Consider the following 14849-nt stretch of genomic DNA (forward strand, 5'->3'; position numbering starts at 1 on the left):
ATGTGGAAGCTCCCAGGTTCAATCCCTGGCATCTCCAATTGAAGGTTCAGGTAGCAGGTGATGTGACAGACCTCTACTTGAGACCCTAGCGAGCCGCACCTGGTCTGAGAAGGCAACACTGATCTTGAGGGGCAGATGGTTTGATTCAACATAAGGCAGTTTCATGTCAAATACTATGTCTGATGGAGGGAGTTTGACTCTTGAAAGCATGCAAAAAACTGCTGGATGTAACTGTAACTTGTATGCAAATATAAGGTGATGCCTTCTTTTTTTAGATGGCATACTGGAGTGGGGGAGAGACTTAGGGCGTTTTCCCACAGAGCTTACCGCGGAGCGACGTCCCTCTTCACCGTGCAGCGTCTGCGCGGATTTCCTACCAACTGCTCCACAGAACCAGGAAGTGCCAGACCTTTTGCGTCGCAGATGTAAACCGCTAAAAACCAGTTTATGTTAGCGACGCAAAAGCCGCGGCTCTTCCTGGTTATGTGGAGCAGTTGGTGGGAAATCCGCGCAGACGCTGCGCGGTGAAGAGGGACGTCGCTCCACAGTAAGCTCTGTGGGAAAACGCCCTTAGCTTCCATTTACATAAATACAGGACTGTAAAACCCTATTAAAGTGGTGGTCAAACTGTGGCTCAGGAGCTGCATGTGGCTCTTTCAAACATATTATGTGGCTCTCAAAGCCCCCTGTGCTCTGCTGGCTGGCTTGGATAAGGCATTTGTCTCTTTAAAACACTTCTCCAAGCCAGGCCAGTGGGCAGCTTGGAAAATACATTTGAAGTTAAAGTTGCTTTCTTTCCACCTCTCTCCTTCCTCCCCATCTATTTTCCTTCCTTCCTTCCTTCCTTCCTTCCTGCCTGCCTGCCTGCCTGCCTGCCTGCAGCTCTCAAACTTCTGATGACCATCTCTTGTGGCTCTCAAACATCTGACGTTTATTCTGTGTGACTCAAGCAAGTTTCGCCACCCCTGCCCTATCATATATCTAACTCCGAACTTGACTCCAGTGTGCAAAATAAAAAACCCTGCACATTGAGGCCAGATACAGAAAAAGAGAGATGTTGCTACAAATCCTCAGGAGTGCAGGAAAAGTCCCCAAAGGAAATATGTATGAGTATCGAGGGGTGTTGAAAACCCCTGAAGAACTGATAAAGTTTAAAGAGAAAAGCAGCTTTAACAAAATGCTGACTGAGATCCCACAAGATCATGGCTGGCGCTGAAGACACAACCCAAAGTAAAGACGACAAAGTGAAGTGTGGAGAAAGCAGCATCAGCAAATGTGGGGAGAGAGAAAGCAGTAGGAGGAGGGGCCCAGAGAGTGGGGTTGCCAACCTCCAGGTGGCACCTTTAGATCTCCTGCTATTAGAATTGATCTCCAGACCACTAAGATCAGTTCCCCTGGAGAAAATGCCTGCATTGCAGGGAGGACTCTATGATATTATACCATGCTGAGGTCCCTCCCCACCCAAAACCCCCAGTGTCTTCAGGCTCCGCCTCCAAAAAAATCTCCAGGTGTTTCCCAACCCAGAGCTGGCAACCCCACCAGAGGGAGAGGGTACAAGAGAGTGTGGGGAGCCAAGCAGGAGGGGACATAAGAACTTAAGAGAAGCCATGTTGGATCAGGCCAATGGCCCATCCAGTCCAACACTCTGTGTCACACAGTGGCCAAAAAAAACAGGTGCCATCAGGAGGTCCATCAGTGGGGCCAGGACACTAGAAGCCCTCCCACTGTGCCCCCCCCCCCCACGCCAAGCACCAAGAATACAGAGCATCACTGCCCCAGAAAGAGAGTTCCAACAATAAAAGATAAAGGTAGTCTCCTGTGCAAGCACCAGTCATTTCTGACTCTGGGGTGATGTCACATCACAACGTTTTTGTGAGCAAAGAGCTTGGACTGCACTACTGCAGCTTTACCACTCTGCACCACGGGGCTCTTCCTGTTCCAACAATACACTGTGACTAGTAGCCACGGATGGACCTCTGCTCCATATGCTTATCCAATCCCCTTTTGAAGCTGTCTATGCTTGCAGCCTGTGGCAGTGAATTCCATGTGTTAATCACCTTTTGGAAGGAAGCCATGAGAGGTATAGGATTTCATGTCATCCACAAATCCTTCTGGGGCCTCCTTCTACTGTCTTCTGTTTCTGAACAGGATTTGTGACCACCAATACCCAAAGTGGTGTAACAATTATAATGTGGGATTAGGGCTAGAGCAAACTGGGTTCAAATAACCGTTTATGCTGTTCTCCTTTTCTCCTTAGAGGAAGGGAGGGATTGAAGTTAAGGACTTTGGGGCACATCAGCCAGAATAACCCCTGAGATTGATCCTGTCTTCAAATCAAAAGGCTCCTAGAATCATAGAATTGGAAGGGACCTATAGGGTCATCTAGTCCAACCCCCTGAACAATGCAGGAAACTCACAAACACCTCCCCCAAAATTCCTAAGTGAATCTGTGAGTCTCCTGACACCATACATTGGCATACTAAACTATTTGATGGGGGAAGAGCAAGACTAGAATCCTGTGGAGCCTTAAAGACCAACGGGATACAGGATTTCCAGGATATAAACTGCACTCCCCCACATGCAGCCAGCTGGGTGACCTTGGGCCATAGTTCTCTCGGAACAATTCTCTCAACAGTAGTTCTGTCAGAACTCTCTCAGCCCCATCTACCTCACAGGGTGCCTGTTGTGGGGAGAGGAAGGGAAGGGGATTGTAAGCTGCTCTGAGACTCCAAGTGAAGGGTGAGGTATAAATCTCATCCCCCCTCCTCTTCCTCCTCCTTCTCGTCCTCCTCTGGTCAGTCATCATTCTCTCAGAGCAGTTCTCTTAGAACTCTCTCAACCCCACCCACCTAACACAGTGTCTGTTACAGTGGGGAGAGGAAGGGAAGGAGATTGTAAAATACTCTGAGACTCCATATGAAGGGCAGGGTATAAATCCAATCTCTTCCTCCTCCTCTTCTTCTCCTTCTCCTCTGTCTCCTCCTTCTCCTTCTCCTCCTCCTCCCCCTCCTCCTTCTTCCATTATACTCTCATAACACTAAACCCTGGACATCTGGTTGGTCTTTAGAGTGCTACAGGGCTCGAATCTTGCTCTTCTACTGAAGACTTAACTTAGCTCTGTGTGTGTGTGCACATGCATGCGCCCTAAGCACCATCAAGTCGCTTCCAATTTATGGTGACCCTATGATCATGTGTCCTCCAAAATGTCCTACGGTCAGGTCTTGCAGACCAAGTGCCCTCCTTGCTTGGGTCAGTCCATTTCACATTGGGCCTTCCTCTCTTTCCTGCTGCCTTCAGCTCCCCCTAGCATTAGCATCTTCTGCAGCGCAGTGACTGTTGTGTATGTGGCCCACTATATTATAGTGACGGTTGTCTTCTCGTAGCCACCTGAAACTACTTGGGGGGGGGGCTGCTCTGTCCCACATCTGTCTGCTCTGTTGTAGCAATGGCTTCATTTCCCTCAAATCAGCCCCCGGGCCTGGTGTGGCAAAGAGGCCTTGAACAGCGAAGCGATAGTCAGTTCTTTGCACAGCCATGATGAGTGTGATGCAAACTCCCAGGACTTCAGGCTCTTCCCTGGATCCTTCTCAGCAGGAAGAGAAGGAGCTGAGAGACAGTGACGCATCTGTTTCTCGGTGGGAGACTTTGCCAGTGAGAATCCTGCTAATTAATGTCAAATTTGCTTTGGCAAATAATACAAATTATCTCCTTCCACGGAAGAGATTGGTGCCAGTGCCTGAGATAACGACCCCTTGAAGAGCAGAAGATTGCGGCGAGCTTTTTTGTGGTGCAGAAATACACTTACTAACACTTGGGAATAGGGCAGCACTCAAGTATCTGGGAGTCAGATCTCATCTGGGTATAAATAGAAGCCATATTAATAGACCTGATAGAGGCATATAGAATTATGAATGGCATGGAAAAGCGCAGTGTAAGAACGAAGGCTGAATGGAAATTACTCACATTCTCTATGTATTTTTTTTTTGCTTACATTGAAATATCTCCCTCTTTTATTTGCATTTGAATTCAGAGGCCTCTGTTTTCATCCTCAGTGGCATCGTTAACACAGTTGCCAGTCTCCAGGTGGCACCTGGAGTTCTCCTGGTATTACAGTTGATCTCCAGATGACCGAGATCAGTTCCCCTGGAGAAAACAGCTGCTTCGAAGGGTGGACTCTATGGCAGGGGTGGCCAAACTTGTTTAATGTAAGAGCCGCATAGAATAAAAGTCAGATGTTTGAGAGCCACAAGACACGAATGTCAGATGTTTCAGAGCCACAAAATGGTTCTCAAACTCCCTCCTTCCCTCCCTCCCTCCCTCCCTCCCTCCCTCCCTTCCTTCCTTCCTTCCTTCCTTCCTTCCTTCCTTCCTTCCTTCCTTCCTTCCTTCCTTCCTTCCTTCCTTCCTTCCTTCCTTCCTTCCTTCCTTCCTTCCTTCTCTTGCTACTCTCAAACATCTGAGATTCATTTCTTGTGGTCCCCAAATATCTTATTCTATGTGGCTCTGACACAGGGCTTGAATTCAGTGGGAGCTCAGCTCCTGAACATTTCTGATGGCCCTCCCTTCTCCTCCCCACCTACCTACCTTGTCCATTGAATAGTAGGTGCAGCTGCATAAAAATCCCTGCATCAGGAGAGCGGGCAGTCAGACACCATGGGCTTTGCCACACCTCCAGCAGCCCTCATTAATCCCTGGAGAAGCCTACATCACCCTTTCTCCACTTCTTATGTGATTTTGGGTGGCGAGTGGCTTCCTGGCCTTTTGGTTGAGGGGGGGGGGTAGCCAAGGAGAGCCTCAGGTGAGCGAGGCCTGCTTGGGCTGGCTGGATCTCTAGCCAGCCCAAGCAGGCCTCACTTGCCCAGGGCTCTCCTTTCTTGCATTGGGTTGCTTTTGACTGGTGGGGGGGCGGCATATGCTAACGAGTTATGCTAATGAGCTCCACCACCTATTTTTCTACAATACTGCTCTTACATTAAGCAAGTTTGGTCATCCCTGCCATAAAGGCCATTCCAAAGTGGCCATTTTCTCCAAGGGAACTGACCTCTGTCACCTGTCGATTAGTTGTAATCCCAGATCTCCAGCCACCACCTGGTGGTTGGCAACCCTCCACAGAACTAACTCCTTTTGTCCGGAGAACAGCTGTCATGCCAGGAGAACTCCAGACCCCGCCTTGAGATTGGCGATTCTGACCTCATCTGAGGAAGGCCTGAAAGATCAGTGTTGCATTTTGCCTGTGCGTTATTATGCCCGAGTGCACATTAGAGATCTGGATCCTTGTTGTCTACAGTTGGTTTCAATGCCAAAGCGGGCTTCACTTCAAAAGCACAGGCAGCAGCCCAGGCCTGGACCACTTCCTCTCGAGGTAGCCGTTCCTTGCCAGCAGCGCCCGTGTCTGAGACAGCGATGCTGTGATCCTCACAAATAAAACGTTTGAACTTAGCCTGCTCGCAGTGCCAGTTTTCTCTAGAGTTTAGCGCCCCGTATGCTCACGTTATTTTCTCTGCAATTTAAAATGAGCAGTGTTTTGAGAGTATTTGCATCTGCACAGTTGGTGACATTCATCATCACTGCATAGGCAATAACTACTGTTGGCACAAGCGTAGAACTTACCGGAGTTGGGAGAAGTGGTGGCGTTTTCATAGCCTCCCGATTCAGTTCGGGAGGCTGCAGAAACTGGGGGAAGAATGGTTATTTTGCCGGAAGGGCAGGCCTCAGATTCAGCAGGGGCTCACAGGAGCTCAGCTCCTGAACCTTTCTGACAGTTCCCCCTCCTCTTCCCCACCTACCCACCTTGTCCATTGAATAGTAGGTATAGCTGCATAACAACCCCTGGATTAGGAGAGCGGGCAGCCAGCCAGCCACCAGGAGCTTTGCCATGCCCCCAGTGGCCCTCCTTAACCCCTGGAGATGCCTGCACCACCCATTGTCCACTTATTATGTGATTTGGGGTGGTGGGTGGCTTGCTGGCCTTTTGATTGGGGGATGGCCCAGGAAAGCCCCAGGAGAGCAAGGCTCAGCAGGCCTCGCTTGCCCGAGGATCTCCTTTCTTGCATTGGGTTGCTTTTGACAGGGGGATATGCTAATGAGTTATGCTAATGAGCTCTGCCACCTATTTTTCTACAAAACAACCCCTGTGGAAGGATATAACTTCACATAGCCCCGACCTTGAATGATCTCAGAAGCTTGGGAGACCACCAAGGAAGTCCAGGGTTGCTACGCACAGGCAGGCAATGGCAAACTACCTCTCTCTCTTTGTTGTTGTTCAGTCGCACAGTCGAGTCCAACTTTTTGCAACCCCATGGCCCAAGTCACACCAGGCCCTCCTGTCTTCCCCCATCCTCCAAAGTCCACTCAAATCAGTAACAATGTCCAGCCATCTCATCTTTTGCCGTCTCCTTCTTCTGTTGCCTTCTGTCTTTCCCAGCATCAGGATCTTCTCCAGGGAGTGCTCCCTTCTCATTTGGTGGCCAAAATATTTGAGCTTCAGCATCTGACCTTCCAGGGAACAGTCAGGGTTGATTTCCCTTCCAGGGAACAGTCAGGGTTTTCCCCTTAAGACTGAATGATTTGATTTTCTTGCAGTCCAAGGGACTCTCAAGAGTCTTCTCCAGCACCACATCTCAAAAGCATCTATTCTTCTGTGCTCAGCCTTCCTTATGATCCGGCTCTCACAGTCATGCATTACTACTGGGAATACCATCGCTTCGACTATATGGACTTCTGATGTCTCTACTTTTTATTATACTGTCTAGCAGCAAACGTCTTTTAATTTCATGGCCACAGCATCTGCAGTGATTTTGGATCCCAGGAATATGAAGTCTGTCACTACTTCCATGTCATCCCCTTCTGTTTGCCAAGGAGTGATGGGGCCAGATGCCATGATCTCTCTCTCTCTACTGTGATGAAAACCCCACAGGGTTGCTGTAAGTGGATGACCTTCAACGGCATCTGGATCGGGGCGGCTCGGCGGTGCTGATGTTGTTAGACCTGTCGGCTGCATTCGACACGGTTGACCATCGGCTACTGAAGGGTCGCCTCGCCGACGCGGGGATTCAGGGGTTGGCCTTACAGTGGCTTTCCTCTTTCCTTGACGGTCGGGGACAAAGGGTCGCAGTTGGGGGGGAGCTGTCCCGGAGGTGCACACTTGATTGTGGTGTACCACAAGGGGCGGTTCTCTCCCCGATGTTATTTAACATCTACATGCGGCCTCTTGCCCAGATTGCCCGAAGGTACGGGCTAGGGTGTCATCAGTATGCTGATGACACCCAGCTCTATCTACTGATGGACGGCCAGCCGACCTACGCCCCGGAAAATCTAGATCGGGCATTGCATGCCGTGGCTGAGTGGCTCAGACTGAGCGGGCTGAAGCTTAACCCTGCGAAGACAGAGGTCCTTTGCTTGGGTCGCCACGGCCCGGGAGGGGGAATCCCCCTACCAGCCTTTGACGGTGCGCCGCTGATAGCGGCGGACAAGGTCAAGAGCTTGGGGGTGTTATTGGAGCCTTCCTTAAAGATGGAGGCTCAGATAGCAGCCGCTGCCAAGTCCGCGTTTTTTCACCTTAGGCGGGCAAGGCAGTTGGCCCCCGTCCTGGAGCGCGACGACCTAGCAACAGTGATCCATGCTACGGTCACCTCGAGGTTGGACTACTGTAATGCCCTCTACATGGGGCTGCCCCTGTCCCGAACTCGGAAATTGCAGCTGGTGCAGAATGCCGCGGCCCGGCTGTTATTGGGCCTCCCAAAGTGGGAGCACATTCAGCCGGGTCTTTGGACTCTGCACTGGCTTCCAGTGATATACCGAGTCCGGTACAAGGTGCTGGTCATCACCTTTAAAGCCCTATATGGCTTGGGACCTGTCTACCTGAAGGACCGTCTCTCCCCGCATGTTCCCCAGAGAGTACTGAGGTCGGGATCACAAAACTTCCTTACTGTCCCTGGGCCGAAAGAAGCCCGCTTGAAAGCTACAAGAGAAAGGGCCTTCTCTGTTATGGCCCCTACATGGTGGAATCAGCTACCGGAAGAGGTGAGGGCCCTGCGGGACCTTGTTCAGTTCCGCAGGGCCTGTAAAACAACCCTCTTCCGGTTAGCCTACACCTAGCTTGAGAATTTTAATGCAACCTGCCAGATCTCTGTATATATTGGAATATTTATTAATTTTATGGTTTTATCTGTTTTATCTGTTTTAAAGTTATTCCCTTACATGTTTAAATATTGTTTAATTTATGTTGGATCTAATGTTGGAAGCCGCCCTGAGCCACTTGTGGGAAGGGTGGGATATAAATTCTAAATAAATAAATAAATAAATAAATAAGTCAACTTTATAGCAGTTCCTACCACCTCACGAATAGGAGCCCCATGGCGCAGAGTGGTAAAGCTGCAGTACTGCAGTCCAAACTCTCTGCTCACGACCTGAGTTCGATCCCAGCGGAAGCTAGGTTCGGGTAGCCGGCTCATGGTTGACTCAACCTTCCATCCTTCCAAGGTCGGTAAAATGAGTACTCAGCTTGCTGGGGGGAAAGTGTAGATGACTGGGGAAGGCAATGGCAAGCCACCCCGTAAAAAAGTCTGTCATGAAAACGTCGTGATGCGACGTCACCCCAGAGTCAGAAATGACTGGTGCTTGCACAGGGGACTACCTTCACCTTTTTTTAACCACCTCATGAAGGCAGCGGGAAAGCAGTTAGTTTGGAGAGAATATTTTGTGCATGGTCTCTCAGAGGAATGTAGGCCTGAAGAGTTCAGGATCCCAACTTTATTTCTGGGTTTGTTTGTTTTTTTGGATGGGTTTCTTTTTTGCTCATTTGAAGAAACTGGAGGAAAAATAGTCTTCTGGTTTACCAACTGAACAGCTGTGGGGTAATTAATGTTGCCTGAACCACTTTTAAGTATATGGTGCTGTTACTTTAGTTTGTTTTTCTCCAGGCTGGTTTTCTTTTTAATTCCATGGTTTTCATGTCTAACTTTAATGTTATAACTTTAATTATGCCATCTTGCTAGCTTTTAGTACAGTTACGATTGAAGTTAATGAAAGTTATTTACTTTCATTAATAACAATTTGTGCTCATTCCGGCATTTCACAAAAGATTACAAGACTGGGTTTCAGTGCAAGGAGGGGGGAACAGAGGTTGGAGATTTATTTTTCACTTCTAAAGTGGCCAAAAAACATTCCAGTCAGGCCAAGCAGAAATGCTTTTTGCCTCTTAATTTAACCTAAAGCAGGATGTTGTAGCAAACTGGGGAATCCCTGGTTGCTGATGGGTCAGTTGAAACTAGGACCAATTCCTCACTAGCCTTATGCCGCTCTCACGCTCCTCTTCTCTGTGGAGCTTCTATCAGATTTCACACTATCTGCCCTGGGGCTGCAACTCTCTTCGCCTTTTTCCCATGGGAAACAGAAGCCGGTTTTTAGAGGATCTTGTTTGCTGCATGAAAGAGGCAGAGCGAGTTGCAGCCCCAGGGCAGATAGTGTGAAATCTGACAGAAGCTCCTCAGAGAAGAGGAGAGTGAGAGTAGCATACAGCTAGTGTGGAATTGGTGTAGTATTTTAAGAGCAATTGTCCAGTAGCATCTTAAAGACTAGCAAAATCTGTGGCAGGGTGTGACTAAATTTTAGTCTTTAAGGTGCTACTGAGTAAGGTCTTACTCTTTTCTACTGCTACAGACAGACCAACAGTGCTACCCTACCCATCTTGATCTGTCTCCATGGATAGCATTTTATGAGGTTATTTTATAGAATTGTAGAGTTGGAAGGGATCTCTGGGATCATCTAGTCCAACCCCTTACACAATGCAAGAACTTCAGAAATACCTCTCCACCCTTCCCTACATACATCCCCAGTGACCCCTGTTCCATGCCCGGAAGATGGCAAAATCCTCCAGGATCCCTGGCCAAACTAGCCTGGAGAAAAATTGCTGACTGATCCCATAGTGTCAATCAGCATTTCCCTGGGCACGTAAGAAAGGGCCACAAGAACTAAGCACTGATGCAACCCTTCCTGCCCTTCTCATGATCTGCCCAATTCACAGAGTCAGCACTGCTATCAGATGGCCCTCTGAACTCTGTTTGAAAACCTCCAAAGAAGGAGAGCCCACCACCTCCTGAGGAAGCCTGCTCCATTGAGGAACCACTCTAACCAAATTATTCCTTATGTTTAGCTGGAAACTCTTTTGATTTAATTTTAACTTGTTGGTTCTGGTCCAACCTTCTTGGGAAACATAAAACAATTCTGCACCATCCTCTATATGACAGCCCTTCATGTCCTTGAAGATGGTGATCATATTACCTCTCAGTCATCTCCTCTCCAAGCTAAACATACCCAGCTCCTTCAGTTTCCTTTATTTGTTTTTATTTGTTAAGTATAACCCATGTTGTACCCCAAACCAGCTTACACCATTCTCCCCCCTGCTCCCACAACAACCCTTTGAGGTAGGTTAGGCTGAAAAAGAGTGACTGGCATGAGGCTGTCTGGCAAGCTTCCATGGTGGAGTGGGGATTCACAGCTGGGTCTCTCTAGTCTTGAAATTCTAGCCACTACAGCATGCAGAATCTCTAGACATAACTTCTGGGTTGTCTGTGAACTAATCTCTTGACCATTTAAAGAGGCAGACCTTTGGTCTGAACTGTGGAGTTTCTTGCTAGGCTTCTCAAGTTCCCACTGGGGGTGGGGTTTTCCCCCGATTTCAGGGTCTCCAATCCACCACCCCATAATGGGCCCAAAGAGTTCCAGTGAGCCACAATATACCTGGCATGATGACATCACCCAGAAGTGACATTATTGCTCTGGGCACGTCAAACATGCAGCACTCTTGCAATTGGATAAAAAAAACCCTCTATGGTGCCATAGAGTTTTTACCCAATTGCTAGAGTGTCACATGAGTGACCTGCCTGGTGCAATAACATCACTTCCAGGCGATATCATTGTGCCACGTACACTTTGCATGTGCGGAAACAATCCCCCACCCCGAACCGGGCAAGACTTGGCAACCCTATTTCTTGCTCAGAGCTTACTCTCCTAGCTACTAAATTATTATAGCCTTAAGAACATAAGAACATAAGAGAAGCCATGTTGGATCAGGCCAACGGCCCATCAAGTCCAACACTCTGTGTCACACAGTGGCAAAAAATTTTATATACACACATACACTGTGGCTAATAGCCACTGATGGACCTGTGCTCCATATTTTTATCTAAACCCTTCTTGAAGGTGGCTATACTTGTGGCCGCCACCACCTCCTGTGGCAGTGAATTCCACATGTTAATCACCCTTTGGGTGAAGAAGTACTTCCTTTTATCTGTTTTAACCTGTCTGCTCAGCAATTTCATCGAATGCCCACAAGTTCTTGTATTGTGAGAAAGGGAGAAAAGTACTTCTTTGTCTACTTTCTCCATCCCATGCATTATCTTGTAAACCTCTATCATGTCACCCCGCAGTCGACGTTTCTCCAAGCTAAAGAGTCCCAAGCGTTTCAACCTTTCTTCATAGGGAAAGTGCTCCAGCCCTTTAATCATTCTAGTTGCCCTTTTCTAGACTTTCTCCAATGCTATAATATCCTTTTTGAGGTGCGGCGACCAGAACTGCACACAGTACTCCAAATGAGACCGCACCATCGATTTATACAGCCTTCAAATGTTCATAAGAGAGGAAAGTGGTCTTTGGGTCTTTGGCCCCTGACCATTCCAAGTATTATTCCTCTGGCTTCTGGTGAAAACAGGAAGTGATGTCATGAGACTCTCTAGGATTTGCAAAAATGCTGGTGCCAGGGATGCCAGCTTCCAGATGGGACCTGAGGATCCCCTGGAATTACAGCTCATCTCCAGACTACAGAGAACAGTTTTCCTGGAGAAAATGGCTGCTTTGGAGGGTGGGCTTTGTGGAATTGTGCCCCACTGAGGTCCCTGTCCTCCCCAGGCTCCACCCCCAAATCTCCAGGAGTTTCCCGACTTGGATCTGGCAACCCTACCTCCCAACCCCCTGCTGGTGGCTAGGCAGGGCCTGGCAACACTAGCTGGTGCAGTGCTGTCACTTCTGGCGAAAGCTGGAAGTGATCTTATGGGAAGCCCTAGGAGGTCTGTTGTGATTCCGAGAGGTGTCCAGTCCATACCTGGAGTTGGCAACCCTCCTCGAAAGCCTGAACTCTGAGGAGACAGAACTAAATAGAGAGAAATGTCACTCGCTTCCCCACCGAGCAAGAGTCAGCTTCTAGCTGCCAGTTTTTTCTCAGAATTATAAATGCGTTACAATGCAAGCAAAATTACATACCTCGCCATTATCCCATCATAACATCAGCCCACTAAGCCATCTCTTTAGATGTACTTTGCAAAGCATCAGGGAACCATTGTCTCGAAAGTGCAGGGTGGGGGGGAGGTTGTGAGAGATTACTCTTACAGGAGGCCATGAATGAACCTGCCAAGTCCCTTCAACTCATCTGTGAATATATATTTTTTTTCTTACTCGCAACAGAGGCCGGGGTGGCGGAGGAGGAGAAGCCGAGAGCCGGAGCTGTTGTCTGCTGTAAGAGATATCCCATCATGTGAAAATTAAATGCCTCTTAGTCTTTATCAGCCTGTGGGTCTAACAATGTAGAGAGCTTCATTGTTGCTGATGAGGATTGTTTTCTCCTGCTGAGTTTTCTGCTTTTGTGAGGCCCGGGCTCTGCCACTGGGACGCATCACAAGAGACATGCAGGCTGTTGGAATTCTACATGTTTTACTTGTTTCCCACCCAGCAGGGATGCTTATCCAGCACTGGATCTACACGTTTTTTGAGGGGGAGCAAAATTAAAAAAAATGATGCTCCCTTATGGGTCTTATGGGTCCATAGATAGAATGGACTCCATACCCAATTTGGCACCCCCCCACACCAGCGCCCAGGGCAAACACCCCCCCTCCTCCCCTAGATTTGGCCCTGTGCTTATCGAATCCAGAAGAGTGTCCGTGGCATTGGCACAAGACCCACCCTTCTGTCGTTGCAATCTCTCTGCAGATTCTACATTTGTCTTGGTCTGAAGCTGGCCTGCATTTCGTTTGTGCTGTAAAGAAGGAGGCCTTTGTCCTAACAAACACTTATTTGCTTGAAGAAAACTTTTCTAAATCAGTGGTAGTACACTGGCCATTCGGGGGAGTTTGGGGAGAAGTTAATCCTAAAGCAGAACATCCATGGAATCGGGAAGGAAGCCTTAAGAGTTGAGATGAGGGTTGCTAGGCAGTGCACTGGGCATCTGGCAGCCCTAAGCTGAGTGTTTATTTAGTGTTCTAAATGGCTAGAGATTTCTTGTAATGACAACTGGTCTCCTGGTTTCCAATATCAGTTCCCCTGGAGAAAACGGCTGCTTTGGAAGGTGGACTCTATGGCAGGGGTGTCAAACATGTGATCCGGGGGCTGAATCAGGCCCCTGGAAGGCTCCTATCAGGCCCCTGAGCAACTGGCTCTTGTCTGCTTCCTTCTTCCTCTCTCTTGCTTCCTTCTGCATCTCAACTTGCTTTGCAAGGCTTGCTCAATTGCACAGGAGCTATAGAGCAAAACCTCAATTTTCCCACTGGTTGAGGCTCCTCCCCCTCCTGGTCCCCTGGGGAGGGAGGGAAAGAGCCAGAGCTTCCTTTGCCCACTTCCTTGGATCCCATGGGAGAAATACAAAGAAAGCACCTTTAAGACCAACAAGTGCTAATGTTTTAAGCTTGTTTTATTTTAAGGGGTTTCTTTTTAAAAAAAAAAAATCTTTAGTTGTGTTTGTTTGCGTCCTTTAAAAAAGTTTATATCTCTGCTTTTGTTGTTGTTCCTTAAATAGGTACACACATGGCCTGACCGGACGTGGCCCAGCCACGCCTGACAAGGTCTCATTTATGTCAGATCCGGCCCGCATGACAAATGAGTTCGACACCCCTGCTCTATAGCATTCTACCCCACTGAAGTCCCTTCCCTTCCCAAACTCACCCTCTCCAGTCTCCACCCCCTCAAAAAAATTATCCAGGAATTTCCCAACCCAAAATCATAAATGCATTGCTTATTCTTACCGACATTTGAGAACCGTGTGCCTAAACTATGTTCTGTGCTCATTGTGTATTTTATAGGACTGTCAATCTCCAGGTGGTGGCTGTAGATCTCCTGGGATTACAACTGATCTCCAGGCAGCAGAGATCAGTTTGCCTGGAGAAGAAGGGAATTTAGGATGGTGGACTCTAGGGGATTATACCCCATTGATGTCTCTTGTCTCCCCAAACCCTGCCCTTCACTGGTTGCACCCCCAAAATCTTCAGGTATCTCCTAACCTGGCACTAGGGTTGCCAGGTCCGACTTAAGAAATATCTGGGGACTTCGGGGGTGGAGCCAGGAGCAAGGGGGTGACAAGCAGGATTGAACTCTGAAGGGAGGTCTGTCCTTTAAAATGCCTTCCCTCCATTTGGAAATAATGATAGTGGTACCTTCTTTTGGGGATCATAGAAATGAAACCCCCGGTCCAATCTTTTTGAAACATGGAGGGTGCTTTGAGGAGAGGCATCAGATGCTATGCTGGAAATTTGGTGCATCTACCTAAAAAAAACAGCCCCCTGAGTCCCAGATACCCACGGATCAATTTTCCGCTGTACCTTATGGGTATTGGTCTCCATAGGGAATAATGGAGTGCCCAGCAGACATTTCCCTTCCTCTCCCCATCACTTTCTGATAACCCAGAAGGAGGAGGAGGAGGAGGAGGAGGAGGAGGAGGAGGAGGAGGAGAAGAAGAAGAAGAAGAAGAAGAAGAAGAAGAAGAAGAAGAAGAAGAAGAAGAAGAAGATGATGATGATGATATTGGATTTATATCCCGCCCTCCACTCCGAAGTCTCAGAGCGGCTCACAATCTCTTTTACCTTCCT

General features: G+C 48.4%; 1 protein-coding gene across 5 annotated transcripts in view; it reads left to right on the top strand.

Annotated features, from left to right (window-relative positions):
* The window catches only part of OPCML (opioid binding protein/cell adhesion molecule like), a 1347090-nt gene that overhangs the window by 892886 nt on the left and 439355 nt on the right, over positions 1-14849 (top strand). The gene's annotated exons all lie outside the window — the stretch shown is intronic.

Source organism: Heteronotia binoei, chromosome 12 (genome assembly GCF_032191835.1).
Source record: "Heteronotia binoei isolate CCM8104 ecotype False Entrance Well chromosome 12, APGP_CSIRO_Hbin_v1, whole genome shotgun sequence".
NCBI lineage: Eukaryota > Metazoa > Chordata > Lepidosauria > Squamata > Gekkonidae > Heteronotia > Heteronotia binoei.